General features: G+C 41.3%; 1 protein-coding gene and 3 long non-coding RNA genes across 24 annotated transcripts in view; 2 read left to right on the plus strand and 2 right to left on the minus strand.

Annotated features, from left to right (window-relative positions):
- Positions 1-16876, minus strand: part of RBFOX1 (RNA binding fox-1 homolog 1) — a 440478-nt gene that overhangs the window by 343736 nt on the left and 79866 nt on the right. The gene's annotated exons all lie outside the window — the stretch shown is intronic.
- Positions 1-16876, plus strand: part of LOC145531684 (uncharacterized) — an 84442-nt gene that overhangs the window by 20285 nt on the left and 47281 nt on the right. The gene's annotated exons all lie outside the window — the stretch shown is intronic.
- On the minus strand, positions 3980-9229 carry LOC145531683 (uncharacterized). Its single transcript, XR_014072663.1, has 2 exons — positions 8908-9229; positions 3980-4676 (listed from the first exon to the last, which is right to left on the minus strand). It is a non-coding gene; the product is annotated as an uncharacterized LOC145531683 (long non-coding RNA).
- LOC145531682 (uncharacterized) lies at positions 11351-15076 on the plus strand. The gene is made up of 2 exons (XR_014072662.1): positions 11351-11451; positions 12918-15076. It is a non-coding gene; the product is annotated as an uncharacterized LOC145531682 (long non-coding RNA).

A 16876-nucleotide genomic window follows, 5' to 3' on the forward strand; every position in this document is an offset into this window, starting at 1 on the left:
TTATCCTCTCAAGGAGAAGGTAAGCTCCATGAGAATGGCATTCTCTTTGTTCTGTTCAGCACCAAGTCCCCCGTGGCTCAGCAGAGATTTGCTGAGTGACTGAGAAAATCATTCTGACCAATCAGTCTCTGCTTGCTTCACATCTAAGCCTAGGCGATGATGGTCTTACTTTCTTCACTAATTCCAGACATGGTACGACTTGCAAAGTAGTTCACCCCCATGTCATTTATTTTCTCACAGGATAAGGAGAAGATAGTAAGTAAATGACACTGCCCCAGGTTCTACAGTCAGGGCGTGGTGGAGCTGGTGTTCAGACTCAGTTATATCTGACATCAGAACCCGCTGCAAATGACTCAGCTCTTCACATTCTGCTCCAGGTCTAAATTTGAGAACCAAAAATAACAGAACAGCCATGTGTTTGCAATCATCCGAATATGCAGGTAGAGTAATGAAACTGAGCCATGTTTTCCCCTTGTTTTGGGATATCAAAGTTTCTATCAGGAATATCCAAGTGACTGCTTCTTTTTCTTGCTTTTCATATATATATATATATATACACACACACACACATATATATGTATATAATTATATATATATTATTTGTATATATTTATTTTCACTGCATGAACTGATGCTTCCTTCACTTGATTATAACTTGCTTTGTAAATTCTTGCTTGCATCTGAGTATCTCTTGAATAGGAGTTTAATGTGCATAATGGAAACTGAGTGTAATTCCAGATTAATGTGTCACTGCTAAATTTCTTTCTCCTGAAGGCATCACACCCTCAGAGCTCAAATATTATACAAAATGGTTTTCAATATGGAGAACGGGGAGGAATGAGGCCAATGTGTCAGGGAAAGCATTTACTGATGCTCGCTGGAAGTTCCAAAGATGAATGATAAGGGCATTAATTCAGTTGGCACTTTGGCCCTGGCTAGCGTAAAACCCAGATCATTCTAGAGACGATTTCAATGTCAAGGGTCTGTGACCCCAAACACTCAAAATGATTTCACTTACATATTCCCCATCAGCATTTTTTTGTGTGTGTGTGCCCCTGAGGAATCGGATTCTGCCATAAGCAGAACAGTTATATCATCTTATAAAATGCATTTAGTATTGCTGCATTTTTTTTTAGGTTAACGATTTTCAGTTCTTGAACTAAGCATAAAACAAGACATTGGACCAGGAACCCCTGTTAGAATCAGAGGAACTGTTGCCTAACGATGGTTATCCTGAGATCATCTTGAATGCTGCCTTTTTTTTTTCTTTCAATGCCAAAGAAAATTCTCTATTCCTTAGGCGTTTTCTGGCCTTGCTTACCATATGTCAACTCTAATGAACAGCTCTTTGGCTGGATGTCCGTTCTTTTCTGTTCAGCATGGAGATGTCTAAAGAGAGATGTCTAAAGACAAATATCTAAACTAAACTTACTCGATTTCGGCAGCTTACAGCTCCTCGATTTAATTGCATTACACGTCTATAAGTGGGGAGCAATTTACTCTGAAGTGATACTTAAGCATCATTCCTCTTGGCTTCTCCAGGAAGCACTCGGGCTAAATTTCTATTTAATGTATGCTGGCTTTGGAACCTAAGTACGGATAGCAGGATGTGTATTAACGTTTTAATTATGCAGCGATCCTCTGTTAGAAAACCAATCTGGGATGGACACAGGCTTTAATTCTTCTAACTATGAAAAACACTTTTCTGGCCATCTTGTGCATTAATCAGCCTCCTGAAATGTGCATCTCTGTCAGCTTGCAGCAAGAAAATAGAATCAGTTCCGCGAGTTATGCCATTTCCTGTGCTGTGTGATCGTTGTAACGTTCTCAGCATTTAATAAGGGCTAACAAGAAGAAGAACACTTTCGTTTAATTAAAGTAATATATCATTTTTAATAATTAGTCATAATTAAGGTGAATGATTAGCTAGGAGAGATTATGAAAAATATACATTCTAGATAAAGCTTTGAGTCGCGTTTAAAAAGTCCAAAATAAACTCTTGAGGGCTGTGCAGAGCTTTAAGTATGATATAATTTATGGAATGAAATAAATCTTGAGTGTTAAAATATTTAGTGAAACTGAGAATAATGAGTTGAGATAGGATTAGTTTAATTAGTTTACTGAAATGGAGTCTTCATAGTGGCTAAGTGTGATATATTGGCTTTTGTCACTTGAAATAAAAAAGAGGTAATTAGTCCCTACTCAGATATATTGTTTTCTCAGAATAGGTTGAATTTTATTTTAGGCACTAATCCAGGGCCAACTTGCAATTGATTTATACGGGCTCCAAGAGACCGTCACCCTTCAGACAACTCAGGAACCCCATCACTTGAAAGCAATGGTTCTCAAAGTGGGGGTGAGGAGGGGAGGTTATCCCCTCCCTAGAGAATATTTAGCAAAATCTAAAGACACTTTGTGGTGCTGGAGAAGACTCTTGAGAGTCCCTTGGACAGCAAGGAGATCAACCAGTCAGTCCTAAAGGAAATCAACCCTGAATATTCATTGGAAGGATTGAGGCTGATGCTGAAGCTCCAATACTTTGGCTAACTGATGCGAAGAGCCGACTCATTGGAAAAGACCCTGACGCTGAAAAAGACTGAGGGAAGGAGGAGAAGGCAGCCATAGAGGATGAGATGGCTGGATGGCTCAATGGACATGAGTTTGAACAAACTCCGGGAGATAGTGAAGGATGGGGAAGCCTGGAGTGCTGCAGTTCACGGGGTCGCAAAGAGCCAGACATGACTTACCAACTGAACAATAACAACAAAAGACATTTTGGGGTGTCACAATGGATCAGGGAGTGCTCCTGGCATCTAGCGGGTGAAGGCCAACACTGATGCTGCTGAATACCCAACAAAACACAGGACAGTTATCAAGAAAATTATGCATTCCAAAGTCGGTACTGCCAAGATGGAAAAGGACTCGGTGAACAGCAAATTCACTAGCTAACTGTCCACACCATTGGTGGGAAAATGTGTCCACTGTCCATAATTTGCAACTCTCAAATCTGCATTGTATGACACTTGCATTTTTCAAGTGAAGAGAAGAAAAATTTACTCAATAGTATAGAAGTTTTAAAATAACAGTATTCAATAAAAGCAACCTTCGAACAATGAATAACAGCGAGAAAAATCGGGGGTTGATGCCAAAATCCACATCTTCTATTTAATGATTCATTTATGCCATACAATGCTGTGAAGCTGTTAAAAATATCTATTAAAAAAAGTTTAATGAAATAGAATAGGTTTTTATGTAACATTTTATGGCTAAAGCAAAAGTTACATCTTGATAACTATGTGTTTTACAAGGAAGCATATTTGTTGAAAAAAAGTCAGAAATTTTACAAAGGAGAGTAGGAATTACTTTTATGGTAGTTCAAAGACTTTTTATTTCAAATATTGATGTTTTTCTAATTGCTTCTCCTATTTTACAACTTTTCTCACAAGTTATATGCATTACTTGCATAATAAAGCAATAATAAAGATGGAAAAGGAAGGGGGGCAGGAGAGGAAACAGGAAGTTGGAACCAGAAAGACTGCCTTCCACTTGCATTTGAGATCAAGGGAAGTGACCTCAGCATCTTCAAGGAAGCTGTGACATGAGAATCCCCTATAAAGACTGTGAGGTGGGAGAAGGTCAGGTTGCCATAATGACTCAATTTGATGTGGAGCCAAAACACAGAGCTTGTTTAATGACATGCTCAAACTGTCCATGAACTAGGACCTACACGTTAAACAGTCAAACAGAGAAAATACCTGGAAAGTGTTTCAAGCAAGTAAGACTGGGAATTGTGGAAATTCACACCCCCTCATTCAAAATATGTTCCTTCTCTCTCTTGTCCCCTGCACCCTTTACTGGTAACATTTACCAAGCACGTGATTTCTGAAAAGCACTCACATCCTGAAAGATGAGAGGGAGGAGACCCTGTACTACCCCTAAATCTGAAATTCTTATTGGACATTTTTAGGGGTTATTATTATTTATTTTTTCTCCCAGAAAATGAATTTCCGCCACACAACAGTTAACTTTCAGATGAAAACCAGAACATCTGGGTGTTTGTCCTCCATTTGACAACCCATTGTCATTCATTTGGGAGTAAACTGAAACCACCATACTTGACTGTATTTGAAAGCAGCCCGGGGTTTGTAAAGAGTGTGTGGTTTTTTTTAATACACACATCTATCAATAAGGAGGACTATTTAAATAAATTACAATACATGGTGGTACAATTACTAGGCAGGTGTTAGTAGACTGAGGTAGATAATTTATATGTACTGACACTGAAGATTTACTCACTATTTTTAAGTGGTGACAGAAAGTCACAGTTTATTATATTAAGTGTGTATCTTTCTCAGAACGTGCATCTGAATGTGCGTGGAAAATACTTGGAAAGATACACTGCCAATCATTAAATGATGGAGGGTGGAAGGGAGAGAGACTAAGAGGGAAGGGAAAAGAGAGACACTTATTTTTACTTTATACAATTCTATGCTATAAATGCAATATGTATGTATGTGTTTAACTCAGAGCATCAGTTCAGTTCAGTTCAGTCGCTCAGTTGTGTCCGACTCTTTGCGACCCCATGAGCTGCAGCATGCCAGGCATCCCTGTCCAACACCAACTCCCGGAGCCCACCCAAACTCACGTCCATTGAGTTGGTGATGCCATCCAACCATCTCATCCTCTGTCATCCCTTCTTTTCCTGACCTCAATCTTACCCAGCATCAGGGTCTTTTCAAATGAGTCAGCTCTTTGCATCAGGTGGCCAAAGTATTGGAGTTTCAGCTTCAACATCAGACCTTCCAATGAACACCCAGGACTGATCTCTGTTAGGATGGACTGGTTGGATCTCCCTGCAGGCCAAGGGACTCTCAAGAGTTTTCTCCAACACCACAGTTCAAAAGCCTCAATTCTTTGGTGCTCAGCTTTCTTTATAGTCCAACTCTCACATCCATACGTGACTACTGGAAAAACCATAGCCTTGACTAGATGGACCTTTGTCGGGAAAGTAATGTCTCTGCTTTTTAATATGCTGTCTAGGTTGGTCATAACTTTCCTTCCAAGGAGCAAGCATCTTTTAATTTCATGGCTGCAGTTACCATCTGCAGTGATTTTGGAGCCCCCCCAAAATAAAGTCAGCCACTGTTTCCACTGTTTCCCCATCTATTTGCCATGAAGTGATGGGACCAGATGCCATCATCTTAGTTTTCTGAATGTTGAGCTTTAAGCCAACTTTTTCACTCTCCTCTTTCACTTTCATCAAGAGGCTCTTTAGTTCCTCTTCACTTTCTGCTATAAGGGTGGTGTCATCTGCATATCTGAGGTTATTGATATTTCTCCCGGCAATCTTGATTCCAGCTTGTGCTTCCTCCAGCCCAGCATTTCTCATGATGTACTCTGCATACAAGTTAAATAAGCAGGGTGACAATATACAGCCTTGACATAGTCCTTTTCCTATTTGGAACCAGTCTGTTGTTCCATGTCCAGTTCTAACTGTTGCTTCTGGACCTGCATACAGGTTTTTCAAGAGGCATGTCAGGTGGTCTGGTATTCCCATCTCTTTCAGAATTTTCCACAGTTTATTGTGATCCACACAGTCAAAGCCTTTGGCATAGTCAATAAAGCAGAAATAGATGTTTTTTTTGGAACTCTCTTGTTTTTCAATATTTCAGTGGATGTTGGCAATTTAATCTCTGATTCCTCTGCCTTTTCTAAAACCAGCTTGAACATCTGGAAGTTCACGGTTCACGTATTGCTGAAGCCTGGCTTGGAGAATTTTGAGCATTACTTTACTAGCGTGTGAGATGAGTGCAATTGTGTGGTAGTTTGAGCATTCTTTGGCATTGCCTTTCTTTGGGATTGGAATGAAAACTGACCTTTTCCAGTCCTGTGGCCACTGCTGAGTTTTCCAGATTTGCTGGCATATTGAGTGCAGCACTTTCACAGCATCACCTTTGAGGATTTGAAATAGCTCAACTGGAATTCCATCACCTCCACTAGCTTTGTTCATAGTGATGTTTTCTAAGGCCCACTTGACTTCACATTCCAGGATGTCTGGCTCTAGGTGAGTGATCACACCATCGTGATTATCTGGGTCGTGAAGATCTTTTTTGTACAGTTGTTCTCTGTATTCTTGCCACCTCTTCTTAATATCTTCTGCTTCTGTCAGGTCCATACCATTTCTGTCCTTTATTGACCCCATCTTTGCATGAAATGTTCCCTTGGTATCTCTAATTTTCTTGAAGAGATCTCTAGTCCTTCACATTCTGTTGTTTTCCTCTATTTCTTTGCATTGATCGCTGAGGAAGGCTTTCTTATCTCTCCTTGTTAGTCTTTGGAACTCTGCATTCAAATGGGAATATCTTTCTTTTTCTCCTTTGCTTTTTGCTTCCCTTCTTTTCACAGCTATTTGTACGGCCTCCTCAGACAGCCATTTTGCTTTTTTTGCATTTCTTTTCCTGTGGATGGTCTTGATCCCTGTCTCCTGTACAATGTCACGAACCTCTGTCCATAGTTCATCGGGCACTCTGTCTATCAGATCTAGTCCCTTAAATCTATTTGTCAGTTCCACTGTATAATCATAAGGGATTTGATTTAGGTCATACCTGAATGGTTTAGTGGTTTTCCCCACTGTCTTCAATTTAAGTCTGAATTTGGCAATGAGGAGTTCATGATCCGAGCCACAGTCAGCTCCCGGTCTTGTTTTTGGTGACTGTATAAAGCTTCTCCATCTTTGGCTGCAAAGAATATAATCAATCTGATTTCGGTGTTGGCCATCTGGTGATGTCCATGTGTAGCATCTTCTCTTGTGTTGTTGGAAGAGGGTGTTTGCTATGACCAGTGCGTTCTCTTGGCAAAACTCTATTAAACTTTGCCCTGCTTCATTCTGTACTCCAAGGCCAAATTTGCCTGTTATTCCAGGTGTTTCCTGATTTCCTACTTTTGCATTCCAGTCTCCTATAATGAAAAGGACATCTTTTTTGGGTGTTAGTTCTAGAAGGTCTTCTAGGTCTTCATAGAACCATTCAACTTCAGCTTCTTCAGCGTTACTGGTCGGGGCATAGACTTGGATTACCGTGATATTGAATGGTTTGCCTTTGAAATGAACTGTCTGTCGTTTTTGAGACTGCATCCAACTCAGAGCATGTTACTTTAAAAGCAAAGTACGATATAGTCCAGACATTCCAAAAGGTATGTAGAAAACACAAACATCCATGTAAATGCTACCCAGCTTAGAAAATAGAACATTTTAGGGCCACTGAATTCCCCATCTGAAAACCTCCTTGAGTTTATATTTATCGTTAATTGCTATCATTAATTGCTATAAAAATAAAAAATTTTATCGTTATTATGAATGTTTATTGTAAATCAATATTCTGTATCCCGAGTTTTCTTTCTCGTCTGTATATTTTTACCATATGTGTTACCACATACGTTTGCACAGAGCAATGAAACTATGACATGTTAAATTTTTGAGTAAATTATTTTTGTTAGAATGCATTATCCACCCAGGGTCACATCGGCTAGAGCCACTCTTCTTGTGACATGTGTCTCCCATTCATTTCCATTGCTCCATTATTTTCTTCAATTCTTTTGTACATTATTCTCTTCAATTAGACTATTTCCTGATTTTTTTTTTCTTGTACCATGAGCATTACCTTTATTATTTAAAAACAACCTAAAAATAAGAAAAATTTTGGGTGGGAAGAGGCAAGCCACAGTTGTTTACTGAAGCTCTTTAGTTCTATCATGAAACAGGAAAGATACACCTCACTCAGCCTCAGTGCCTTCTCTCTTCCAAACACAAAGATGCAGAGAGCTGACTCACTGAAAAAGACCCTGATGCCAGGAAAGATTGAGGGTAGGAGGACAAGGGGGCGACAGAGGATGAGATGGCTGGATGGCATCACCAATTCAATGGACATGAGTTTGAGTCAACTCTGGGAGATAGTAAAGGACAGGGAAGCCTGGCATGCTATAGTTCCTGGGGTCGCAAAGAGCTGGACATGACTTACCAACTAAACAACAACAACCTTGGAGCACTTACTACTGCTACTACTATTAACAAAAACATTACTTCCATTTTACCAATGCTTGTGATGTGCCAGGAACACACCCGATGCTACACTTCCAAGTGACAAGTATGGTTCCTATTTCCGTTTCACCAATGAGGCCACTGGGCTTACAAAGGAAATAGCTAGTTTGCAATCTGAGTGTAAATATTTGTGGTGAGTTTTTTCCAGTACCTGCTCCTCTCTTATCTCTCAGGATGACTGAACGCACAGACGGCCACTGCTACTGCCACGTGACCACACACCACATCACTGCTTTGGAAGAGTCTTTCATGCCTCCCAAGAAGATTGGCCATGAGGCTGAATTAGCAATTCACACATCACCGGTGTCCATGCGCCACTGTAGGAATTGGCCACTGAGAAAAGCAGCAAAAAGCTCATCAGAAAATGACTGGGTGTTGGGAGGAGAGGAACTATTTGAAAGATAAAAAGGTTAGAACACCGGGGAGTCAGAGCTGAACTTCTACCAAGCATTCTTCATGAAAATGAAGACAGACAACTCTGTCCCAGATTAAACAAATCCCCAGGCTGGAATGGCCACCGTCTTGGTAAAATTCCATATCCAGTTGGAAAATTACCCAAGACGTTACACAAGTACAGTCAGCTCAGAAAGCTTGACAAGCAGCAGCTTCAGGAATCAATTTGGACTCAGCCGTGACTGTCAACCTCTCCCTTGTCAAGGACTCTCTGGTGAACTTGGGTCTTCAAGGTATGGCCGGTCAACCCAGGTCCCCGTCGCCTAAACCTTAGGACCCGAATGATGGAGCCTCCTCACCACCTGTGCATTCCCCTCGTCGCCCCCAGCCCAGGAGATGTTTTGTGCCTGATCATCCACCCTTATCTCATGATACAACAACGTCCCACTCTCTTAGCAGAAAGTTCACTCTTCTTATCTTACCAACAACACTCTTCTTGATCTGGCATATCTATGTCTCAACTCTTCTTTTCTACCACTTCACTTGGAACCCAATTCTCTGCCCCTCGCCCCCACCCTGAGCTTCTTTCCTCTTCTTCAGACATGTCAAGTTCCAAATTTAGGGTCTTCGTGTGTTCTTTTTCCTGTATCTGCAATGTTCTTCCTCTACATGTTCACCTGGGCTGGTTCCCTCGTGACATTCACGTGTCAGCTGAAATGTCACCTTCTTAGATGTGTCCCCTAGCTGATCTTTTACCACCTAGTAGTATTTCTCTGGGCTGATCTTGTCACTCTCTGCCCCTTCTCTCTCCTCCTCCACCAGAAAATGTAAGTTCCACGGGAGCAGGAAACCTGGATTTCTCATTTACCACTGAATTCCCCCGACACACTTCCCAGAGCACAGAAAGAGTCTCAATAAATATGCGTGGAACAAATGAGTAAATATACAAATCCATGAATGCATCGCCTTTCATACATCGCCTTTCATACCTTCAATGCATTGCCTTTAGAGCTGAGTGCTCTAAAGTTCTACTAACCATGCCACAGACAGTCCTAAAACACTTTTTCCTATTCTGCAAACATGAATCCCAGAGCAAAAGGGTTCATCTCCTTCTTAGGCTGTGACTGTAGTCTCTTCCCCAAAATGACTGATTTGCAGCACTGCTGTCACACTCAATATATCTTAGTGATGAAATGATTCTTCAGAAACTCTTCTCTGTGTGTCACCTCCAGTGACGAGCACAGAATGTAAACAGGCCTGGTTCCTGTAAATGAGACATCTGGTGATGGGTTTAGCCCTAAAATGCAAAGCACCACCTCACTGTGTGATATCATTTGCCCCAGAATCCACTGGAGGTCACTGATATATACAAGAGCGTTTCATATAGAGGAGTTCTCCATGCATGGAGCAGAACAAAGCCAAGAAAGAAATTTTTAACATTTCAGCTGGTATAAAAAAAAGGTAATTCCTTGAGTATTATATTATCCTCATTTAAAAAAAAAAAGTGGAATTTGGAAGTTACTTATTGGACATTTAAGTTGCTTCCATGTCCTGGCTGTTGTAAATAGTTCTGTAATGAATACTGGGGTACATGTGTCCTTTTGATTTATGGTTTTCTCTGGATATATGCTCAGAAGTGGGATTGCTGGGTCATATGGTACTTTTATTTTTAGTTTTTTAAGGAAACTCCATACTGTTCTCCATAGTGGCCACATCAATTCACACTCCCACCAACAGGGCGTGAGTGTTCCCTCTTCTCCCCACCCTCTCCAGCATTTATTGTTTGTAGATTTTTTTTCATGAAACGGACATTCTGATAGGTGTGAGATAACATGTTATTGTGGTTTTGATTTGCAGGATAACTTTAAATATCTTATACCTTCCATCACTTCTGTAGAAGCCTTTATATGGTCCTATGGACATCACTCTTGCCTGCAAAATTCCATGGACAGAAGAGCCTGATGGGCTACAATCCACGGGGTTGCAAAGAATCGGACATGACTGAACCACCTGAGCATGCATGGACATCACTGGTTTCGCAAGCAGTCACGTGATGTCAGGGAACTAAAGGAATACAACCTATGTCTGTGGCGTGGACACAGGTATATGTGCTGGGGACTCTTTGTAACTGCCCCTGCCCCTCAAAGAAGCTCAAACCCTAGTCAGGAAGTTTTATGTTCCCAGAAATTTGACAGCTATTTTCAATGATTCTGAAGTCTCCACACGCCCTTCTGAAAGGCAAGGCACACCAGCAAAGATGAACTCAGTCTTTAAACTGATGTTTGAACTTTTCTGTTATTTAAGAGTCGAAAAACTGGATTAATTATACTGGTACTTCAGAAACAAAACTTCCTTTGCTGCAAGAACCGTGAAAACAAAACGCACTGATGATCTTTAAATGACCCAGAAACCAAGATAATTATAGTTGTAATTAATTACATAATATGACGTCCCGTGGTAGTCAGCCAGAGGTCTAACCCAGAAAATTCTGAGGGTGGAAGATTTGAATTTCAGGACTTATCACAAACACAGGACCTCAGTAAACGCTCACCAGTTCCTAATCTTTCTCTCCGCACGCTGGACCTCAGGCAGCAATCACTTAACCTGTTCTTATCTCCCCTGCTCATCTGTAAAATGGGGGTGAGAGTCCTGGATCACCTCGAAAGGGAAGCTGGGTTGAGCCATACAGTAATGATTTGAAATAAAATGATTGCCCATAGAACACATTCAAGGGATTTTGATGAAGCTGAGTTGCTAATATTACATAATAAGCAGTAAGAGCCGGGAAGTCAGCACCAATATGATGCCCTGTTTATCGAAATTTTGTCTAAATCAGTTTCTGTTTTACCACATCAACTGGCTGGATTTCTTTTTTTACTATAACTAATTTTACTTCAGTATAATTATACAGACATTGTTGGTTTCCCTTTTTGTGGCCATGCCACACGGCATGTGGGATCTTAGTTCCCAGACCAGGGATGAAACCCACATCCCTACAGTGGAAGCTTGGTATCTTAACCACTGGACCACCAGGGAAGTCCCAACTGGGTGTATTTCTTGACAACTTAGAGAAGGCTGCAAGCTTTTATACACATATATATTCCAGAAAGATTGCTTGCTTACTATTTGTATGACCTCATATTATTTTAGAAAATGCTTTAGAAACACCCCAGATTTTGCAATGCACTTTTTGACAACAACAAAAAATAAAACCAAGCTTCATGTCTGAGTCTAGCATGGGGTCTCTGGGTTATGGGATGAATGGTTTGCTCCTTCATGCCTCTAGGTCTTGGCCCGACCTATCGAATGCTTACTCTTCATTTTGTTTTTTAGCCAAGACACATTTTAGCCCAAGCTCATCTCTTTGCGAAGTTACCTATGTCAGAGAATATTTGCCCAACATGGTATTAAATAATAATAAAATTGCTGCCAGTGTCATAGTTAATAAGTGGGTTTGAAATAATTCATATAAGCATGGGTAGACAGGACTTCCCTGGTAGTCCAATGGTTAAGAATCTGCCTTGCAATGCAGGGGAGGCAGGTTCGATTCCTGGTCAGGGAACTAAGATCCCAAATGCCACATGGCCAAAATTTTTTTTTTTTTTAAAGCATAAGTCGACAGAATAGGGAGTAAAAGAAGGATAGGGAGAGATACTATTCATTTTATGTGTCACTTCCTATCCTTGTAGGTAAGATGCTCTCAAGACAAACTTTACCAAACCAACAAGGACTACAGAATTTTAACTCAGAACGGTTTTCCATCACTGTTTATGCTAGGCATCTCTCTATCTTTGGAAGGAATGGGGGATCCAGGAGGGTATCAACACTTTTCATAAATGCAAACAAGAATGGATCAGCACACCTCATGTTGTTGTTGGTGTTGTTTTGTTGCTCAGTTGTGTCCAACTCTTTTGTAACCCCATGAACTGTAGACTGCTAGGCTCCACTGTCCATGGGATTCCCCAGGCAAAAACACTGGAGTGGGTTCCCATTTCCTTCTCCAGGAGATCTGCTCGACCCAGGGATCGAATCCATGTCTCCTGTATTGGCAGGCGGATTCTTTACTACTGAGTCACCAGGGAAGCCAAGAACATCTCATACCCTATTCCAAAGAAAACTCCTGTAACAGTGGAGCCCGAAGCAAGTGTCCTTTTTATGGGGTAAACATTCGAGGGCTACTGAAGACATCTTTGTACCCTTATCAGCAAGATGGGTTTCCTGGATCCTCTGCTTTAATCTACCCTAAGGAGACATTGCTTTAATCACCAGAGCTAAAAATATATTAGACCCATTGCATCCTGAGATTGACACAGTGGGCAATGGATTAGCCCAAGACTTCACATTTTGGAATGAAAAAGTGCTGGCTTGAACGTTGACTCAGTGATTCAATAGTTGGCAATTTGGCCATAGAAGCAATTTTATTTCTGAGTTTCAGTGTTTTTTATCTTAAGAGTATGGATGATGATATTAATCTCCCAAGGTTATTGAAATGATTAAATAGGATAATACATGCAAAAGGTCGGGCAGGATGCCTGAAACATGGTAGAAACCAAAGCGTTCCTTCTTCTCCTGGGACACATACAAATACCCATCGACTTTACAAAGAAGACATGGGCGTGCCTTGAGATTACCTTTACACTTCCTTCCACCAATAGCTGTGTTGTACATGTTAATTTCAATTAAAGTGATAGTTACTCAGTTGTGTCCAACTCTGTGTGACCTTTTGGACTGTAGCCTGCCAGTCTCCTCTCTCCATGAAATTCTCCAGGCAAGAATACTGGAGTGGGTTGCAATTTCCTTCTCCAGGGGATCTTCCTGACCCAGGGATTGAACCCAGGTCTCTTACATTGCAGGCAGCTTCTTTACCCTCTGAGCCACCAAGGAAGCCTAATTTCAATTAACCACACCATATTTAGATACCTGAATGCTAAGGCCTTCAAGTGCAAGTCTTGGCAAGTTAGGGAGGGAGACGCATTTTGAATGGAATGGAAAGAATGCTATTCTGCTATTTCAAAATACCCAACTGCTTGAGATCAGATGAGCAAAACTTTATGGTGACAACTGCATAGATCTCCAGGATATTTGATACTGCGCAAACAAAGCCATTAAAACATTGCTGGGAGTACAAGAAGAGGACGGAGTACATACTGGAAATAAAAGAGGGAATTTGTAGATATTTCTAGAAGATTCCCAGAGTTTTTGTTATCATTTTTTGTTTTATTTTAGTTTGGGCATAACAATCACCCCTTTGTCCCATGCAAACTCATCTTCCCGTCAGGTTAATGTTCTAGCAATCACGTGGAAGTGGGATTAGGGTGGGTAAGAGCCAGGTATATTCCATGGGTAAAAAGCATAAATATACATATTAGCTTAGGGCTAGAGGCTGTTGGCTACAGTTGCATCATATCTCAGAATCCAAACCCTCTTGAATTATTCAGCTCAGCAGAATAATCCAGCATAGATAGGAATAAGCAGTGCGTCCATTGAGGGGAACCATATGGAAGACAAACAGAAATATTTGATGGTCATCTTTTTTGTGCCAAACACTGTTCCAAATTAATTCCTAAAAACATCTAATGAAGGACATGCCATCAACCCCCTTTACAGAGGGGTTTTACAGAGGTTCTGAAAAAAAGATAAAGCAATTTGATTTCATAGGGTGGTAAATGTTTAAGCTGGTAATGAAACCCAGCTCTACCTTGCCTGTAACCCATGCTCCAAGCTATTTCCACCACCCCAGATCCCATGCAAACCCCAATGCTACAATAAAGCGCTAGACAGTGGCCCTTCTCCCCACTCCATTAGAGCCGCAGAAAAATCTCACGCCATGTCTGGATCTATATCTGCCTCTCCATGTGTGTCTCAGAAAGATACTTTATCTTTCAAGTTTTATGGCTCATATCTGTGACTAAAATATCATTTATGACAATTCCCATCTGCTAAGCTTCAGAAATGATATAGTTTCATCGCAAAGGGCTGGTACCGGGTGCCTAAGTGACAAGCCAAGAGTTGAGTGGAATCAGAATTTACCTGAACTTGATTTTCACAGGAAACTGAGCCTCTTTACAGCGTACATTTCCTTGGCACAGGGTGCTCTGAGAATGGGTCAAGGCCCCAAAGCGTGGGGCCTCCCAGCCTCTCCCAGATCAGAGTGAAGAGCTCGGCTCCTACAAGCTACGCAGGTTGGACCCCGTTTCTCATTCCAAGCAGGGAAGTGGAAAGCCGGCTTCCTCCATCACTCCCTGACAGTTACAGACTAGCTGGGAACCTTATTAAAGAATACAGCTTGCCTGGGCACTCTTTTGACCATCTCCTGCTCACGGCCCAGCATTTATTACAAAGGGACTGGAGATTAACACCATCCGTCCTGCAAGGAGAGAATGCCCACTGCTCGCTGGTCTCACAAAACCAGGGAAATCCAGAACAATGCAGATGCGCCTTCCGTCTCCCATCCCAGGATCTCCGTGCATTTTAATTTTACCTTGTAGCTCTTCTTTAAGACCATCTTTATTTTATCCTAACAACATTTACAGGGGTCTTTTTTCCCTTCATTTTAAATGCAATGTTCCCCATAGTAAATTTCAAAAATATAGAAAAGGTAATACAGAGATAAACTTAGCATTGGGATATTCTTCATATTTTTGAGATCTATTTTCTCTTTCTCTCTTTCTCTCCCCTCTTCTTTCTTCCCTTCCTCTCTTTCTTGCCCCTTTCCTCAAAGTTGTTTTCATATGTTGGTATATAAGTTTTCTATAAACCCCAAATAACCCTAATACATAACTCTCATTTATTATAGAACAGTGGGGAAAGGACACCAAGTTCACAGGTTGCTCTTTCTCTGTTCAGTGTCCACAGCAGACATCACCAAACAATTATCAACCACCTCCTTCCTGAGTCAGACTTCTTCGCCAAAGTTCCAAGCAGCCACTACTAATCAATCAGGGTTGGCACAAGATGCAAATTTTCCTTCTTATATAGCTCCTGCCCTCAAGGAACTGACACTCTAACCTGGCCATGCATGCATGCTAAGTCACTTCAGTCGTGTCCAACTCTGCAACCCTATGGACTGTAGCCCACCAGGCTCCTCTGCCCATGGGATTCTCCAGGCAAGAATACTAGAATGGGTTGCCAGGCTCTTCTCCAGGGGATTTTCCAACTCAGGAATCAAGCCCACAGAATAGATAAAGAGGCAAATTTCAAACAAAATTGTATTATGAGGCACATATTAGATGTCTGACACAGACTCAGTGGCTGTCTCCTAAGGAGAGGAAACACTGGGTCCCTAGGAGTCAGCCCCCACCTGGATACTCTTTCTATTATGGGCCTCAGAGCCTACAGTGGTTATTTGTCCTCCCATGAACTCCAGGGCCAAGTCCCTGCCTTCAACCCTGCAGGGAACCCAGCACACAGTCAGAGGTCTAGGCGAGGACAAACACATTCTCTGCACAGTGGATGTTCAGTAGACACCCTTCTTTTCTTTCTTTCCTTGTATCTTAAAACAAGATGTCCGTATCAATGGGGAGAAAGTGATGGGATCTAGGCACCACTATATATGTTGTTGTTGTTGTTTATTCATTCAGTCGTTCCGACCCTTTGCGACCCCATGGACTATAGCCCCGTCAGGCTCCTCTATCCATGGGATTTCCCAGGCAAGAATCTTGGAGTGGGTTATCATTTCCTTCTCCAGGGGATCTTCCCGACCCAGGGATGGAACCCGGGTCTCCTGCACTGAGAGGTGGATTCTTTACCACTGTGCCACCTGGGAAGCATACCATTATCTATAGTAGTTGGTAAGTTTTGAGTCACATCATTGAAAAGTAAGTTCTAGATACCACCTTTTGACCCAGCAATCACACTGCTATGAAAATAACATGCCTGTAAAAATTAACCAAGGCTCCTCTATGTTTTCTTTGTATCTCTGTGTCTACACAGATAACTCAGTGTGTGCACCTGGAATTAGTGTCTGTAATAGAATAAAACAAATAACTGAAGAGTTCATTAAATGAACTGATTAAATGAGATGTGTTACAAGCATACAATGGAGGACAATTGAAAGAGTGATAGAAACCAGTATGTGTAATATGATAAACTGTCCATGGTGTGTTTTTAAGTCAATGAAAGCAAAAGGAAAATAGGACATACAGTCTGCTGATTTTTTTGTGGAAATAAAGCACCTCTGTACACATGCACATATACATCACACATGTACATAGGTACACATACTGTGTCCCTCCCCACCCCCAAAGGGTATTTACAAGCAGCCATTGATAATGACTAGCTCTAGTTAAAACTGAGACTCAGAAATGAGCTTTATTTTGCACTTTCCTTTGCTAGTGTCGGCGCCATCTGGATGATTAATCGTGGGCTTGCCGCCCTTTAACTTAAAAC

Source organism: Giraffa tippelskirchi, chromosome 13 (assembly GCF_054371585.1).
Source record: "Giraffa tippelskirchi isolate mGirTip1 chromosome 13, T2T-mGirTip1v1.2.pri, whole genome shotgun sequence".
NCBI lineage: Eukaryota > Metazoa > Chordata > Mammalia > Artiodactyla > Giraffidae > Giraffa > Giraffa tippelskirchi.